The sequence below is a fragment of the Oncorhynchus tshawytscha genome, unplaced genomic scaffold (genome assembly GCF_018296145.1).
Source record: "Oncorhynchus tshawytscha isolate Ot180627B unplaced genomic scaffold, Otsh_v2.0 Un_contig_17103_pilon_pilon, whole genome shotgun sequence".
NCBI lineage: Eukaryota > Metazoa > Chordata > Actinopteri > Salmoniformes > Salmonidae > Oncorhynchus > Oncorhynchus tshawytscha.
Genome location: NW_024605407.1, coordinates 1 through 4,624, shown reverse-complemented (window position 1 = coordinate 4,624; position 4,624 = coordinate 1). Strand labels below are relative to the sequence as shown.

The 4,624-nt window shown below is 42.0% G+C and overlaps 1 long non-coding RNA gene across 1 annotated transcript; it reads left to right on the top strand.

Annotated features, from left to right (window-relative positions):
• Window positions 1-6: 6 nt before the first annotated feature.
• Window positions 7-2,785, top strand: LOC121842078. Its single transcript, XR_006080916.1, has 3 exons — window positions 7-1,053; window positions 1,330-1,724; window positions 2,182-2,785. It is a non-coding gene; the product is annotated as an uncharacterized LOC121842078 (long non-coding RNA).
• Window positions 2,786-4,624: the final 1,839 nt, after the last annotated feature.

Genomic DNA, 4,624 nt, shown 5'->3' with positions numbered 1-4,624 from the left:
CAGCTCGGTAAGCTAGCTAGATACTCTACCAGCAGCATCCTAGTTACCATAGCTACTCTACCAGCAGCATCCTAGTTACCATAGCTACTCTACCAGCAGCATCCTAGTTACCATAGCTACCACTACATCATCACCGGCTGTCTGCATTTCTTGTGGACCGATGGAGCTCCCCGGTTGTTTCTTCCACCTGTTAAATCCCGGTGAGGCTTCTCCCTCTCTGGTTGACGGATGCTGGCTACCTCTGTCCGGTTCTCCTCCCTTCACTAGATGGACGGTAACTTTAGTGTTTAAACCCTCTGTGTCCAAGGACCAAACTTTTGAATATTATTTTCAGGGCGCCTCAATAGCAGGTATTGAACCCCGGGTAAATAATCACTAGTCAGAACCTCAACCTCAGTATACATTCATTATAAAAAATAATCTTAATTTCTGATATTGTGAGTAAACAACCTCGAGAGTGCGTCTTCCAGCCCTCCAATAAATTACATCATTCAACCCTCCCGGTTAGTAAATGTACCTCAACATCCCCCGGAGAAGGCAGAGTAACGACACCAGCCTTTTAGCGGGGCTGACAGACTGACTACAACGCTCGCGTCGCTTAATGAAATTCGTTATTAAAAATGACACACTGCTCGCGCCGTCTAGAAGTCAGTTCTATTTGAGACGCAGATCATGCTGCATCTCCTCATTGGTTAATAGAAGCAGGTACCCATGTGCCATCTCCTCATTGGTTAATAGAAGCAGGTAGCCACGTGTCATCTTATTTAGCAAAAAACATAACTTAACATGACCATAACTTCTTTAAACAATAAAAGCTCATTTACAAACGTTTCTGAAAATGGATGTATAGCTTTTTGGAATGAAACTCTTCTTATGTTTCCCCATCTGAGCTCAGAGTAGATGAGAGATGTAATGTTTGTCTCTGTTGTGTTGAAGCCCAATCAAGCAGGAGAGACCAGCCTCCCCTGTTCCCAGCTGTGTGTCCATGAAGAGTGACGGGTCTATGGGTCATCCTATATTCTTTAGAGAGGGAGACTTTTCTACTGAACAAAGGTAAGAAGAACTCATGGGTCCTGGTCAGTGAGTTAAACAACACTGTCTCTAGTCATTTCTCCTCTCCCATTTTCCCATTTATTGTTGTTGTTTTCATAATCCATAGGCTAATCATTTTGTCCATTTGCATAGTCCTAAAACAATATTAAACAAACACAACATTCCCTCACTGTGTGTGTGTGTGTGTATACCTGGTACCCTACACATTGACTCAGTACTCCTTGTAGCCTCATTCTTGTTATTTTGTGTTGCTATTTCCTTATTTTTATTTACAAGGCACAAGGACAACGTAGCACGTCCTGTGAACACGTCAGGGTTCCATATCCTCAGTCAGACCAGCAGAAACTGGACCAGCAGCACAACAAGGTAACACGTCTGGTGAACAGGTCAGAGTTCATTATCCTCAGTCAGACCAGCAGAAACTGGACCAGCAGCACAACAAGGTAACACGTCTGGTGAACAGGTCAGAGTTCATATCCTCAGGCAGACCAGCAGAAACTGGACCAGCAGCACAACAAGGTAACACGTCTGGTGAACAGGTCAGAGTTCATATCCTCAGTCAGACCAGTAGAAACTGGATCAGCAGCACAACAAGGTAACACGTCTGGTGAACAGGTCAGAGTTCATATCCTCAGGCAGACCAGTAGAAACTGGATCAGCAGCACAACAAGGTATCACGTCTGGTGAACAGGTCAGAGTTCATATCCTCAGGCAGACCAGCAGAAACTGGACCAGCAGCACAACAAGGTAACACGTCTGGTGAACAGGTCAGAGTTCCATATCCTCAGGCAGACCAGCAGAAACTGGACCAGCAGCACAACAAGGTAACACGTCTGGTGAACAGGTCAGAGTTCATATCCTCAGTCAGACCAGTAGAAACTGGATCAGCAGCACTACAAGGTATCACGTCTGGTGAACAGGTCAGAGTTCATATCCTCAGGCAGACCAGCAGAAACTGGACCAGCAGCACAACAATGTATCACGTCTGGTGAACAGGTCAGAGTTCATATCCTCAGTCAGACCAGTAGAAACTGGATCAGCAGCACAACAAGGTATCACGTCTGGTGAACAGGTCAGAGTTCATATCCTCAGTCAGACCAGTAGAAACTGGATCAGCAGCACTACAAGGTATCACGTCTGGTGGAGCCTGTGTCAGTACTGATAGGATGGAAAGAAAGGGAACGCTGCTCTCAGATCAGCTTTCTCCATTCAAATATGTTCTTAACATTAGAATTATGTCATAATACTGACCACGGATCAGGTTCTATTATCCCCTCTGGCTGCAAATACTGAGGCAGTTATTCTAATGCTTACCCCCAAGAAATGCACTAAATCACAGATTTGGCACATCATTGTGTTCATGTTAGGATACACATCATGAAATATATTGAGACAAAATACAGACAGAGCCTACAAGAAGCAAAATATAACTCAATATACTGAACAATGTGATTGAAATAGGCCTAAAGCCAACAGTTCATACTTTAATGATCATCTCAGTTTTCATTTGCAGCTAATTTGTTTACGTCCCTTTACGTCAACTGCAAAGACAACTTTGTTCTGAATTTATCGGTGTCACAGAGAGACGGATAAACCATGTGATTCTGTGTTTAGCAGAGATCTTCTGTGTATAAAGTCATGCGGAAGGTCAAAAAAAAATGTAAAGACTCACTCAGCTGTTCTAGTGGTCTGAGGCAGGTGGTAGATTACTCAGCTGTTCTAGTGGTCTGAGGCAGGTGTTAGATTACTCAGCTGTTCTAGTGGTCTGAGGCAGGTGTTAGATCACTCAGCTGTTCTAGTGGTCTGTTCTAGTGGTCTGAGGCAGGTGTTAGATTACTCAGCTGTTCTAGTGGTCTGAGGCAGGTGTTAGATTACTCAGCTGTTCTAGTGGTCTGAGGCAGGTGTGGTAGATTACTCAGCTGTTCTAGTGGTCTGAGGCAGGTGTTAGATTACTCAGCTGTTCTAGTGGTCTGAGGCAGGTGGTAGATTACTCAGCTGTTCTAGTGGTCTGAGGCAGGTGTTAGATTACTCAGCTGTTCTAGTGGTCTGAGGCAGGTGTTAGATTACTCAGCTGTTCTAGTGGTCTGAGGCAGGTGTTAGATTACTCAGCTGTTCTAGTGGTCTGAGGGTCAGGTGTTAGATTACTCAGCTGTTCTAGTGGTCTGAGGCAGGTGTTAGATTACTCAGCTGTTCTAGTGGTCTGAGGCAGGTGTTAGATTACTCAGCTGTTCTGGTCTGTGGTCTGAGGGCAGGTGTTAGATTACTCAGCTGTTCTAGTGGTCTGAGGCAGGTGTTAGATTACTCAGCTGTTCTAGTGGTCTGAGGCAGGTGTTAGATTACTCAGCTGTTCTAGTGGTCTGAGGCAGGTGTTAGATTACTCTGTTCTAGTGGTCTGTTGTTAGATTACTCAGCTGTTCTAGTGGTCTGAGGCAGGTGGTAGATTACTCAGCTGTTCTAGTGGTCTGAGACAGGTGTTAGATTACTCAGCTGTTCTAGTGGTCTGAGGCAGGTGGTAGATTACTCAGCTGTTCTAGTGGTCTGAGACAGGTGGTAGATTACAAGCGTTTTCAATTGTAACCTTAATATTACATACTAATGTCATATTACTGTATTGAATTATTGTTTTTAAATATTTAAATATTGATGTCACACGTGTATCATTTGTACAGTTCTTTATTTTTTTTCAAGTGTATCGTATAGTATATAGTATATATATGTATAGTAGTAGTTCTTTATTAAAAATGTATTTATTTGTTACATTTGACTGAATAAAACCAGCAGATATATATGGTCTTATTACTCAGTATAAAACCTAGTACTCTAGTAAAACTCTAGAGAGGCAGATATATATTATTACTGTGTAAAACCTAGCAGTACTACTGATTTCTCTGAGAGTGAGGCAGATATATATTATTACTGTGTAAAACCTAGCAGTACTACTGATTTCTCTGAGAGTGAGGCAGATATATATTATTACTGTGTAAAACCTAGCAGTACTACTGATTTCCTCTGAGAGTGAGGCAGATATATATTATTACTGTGTAAAACCTAGCAGTACTACTGATTTCTCTGAGAGTGAGGCAGATATATATTATTACTGTGTAAACCTAGCAGTACTACTGATTTCTCTGAGAGTGAGGCAGATATATATTATTACTGTGTAAAACCTAGCAGTACTACTGATTTCTCTGAGAGTGAGGCAGATATATATTATTACTGTGTAAAACCTAGCAGTACTACTGATTTCTCTGAGAGTGAGGCAGATATATATTATTACTGTGTAAAACCTAGCAGTACTACTGATTTCTCTGAGAGTGAGGCAGATATATATTATTACTGTGTAAAACCTAGCAGTACTACTGATTTCTCTGAGAGTGAGGCAGATATATATTATTACTGTGTAAAACCTAGCAGTACTACTGATTTCTCTGAGAGTGAGGCAGATATATATTATTACTGTGTAAAAACCTAGCAGTACTACTGATTTCTCTGAGAGTGAGGCAGATATATATTATTACTGTGTAAAACCTAGCAGTACTACTGATTTCTCTGAGAGTGAGGCAGATATATA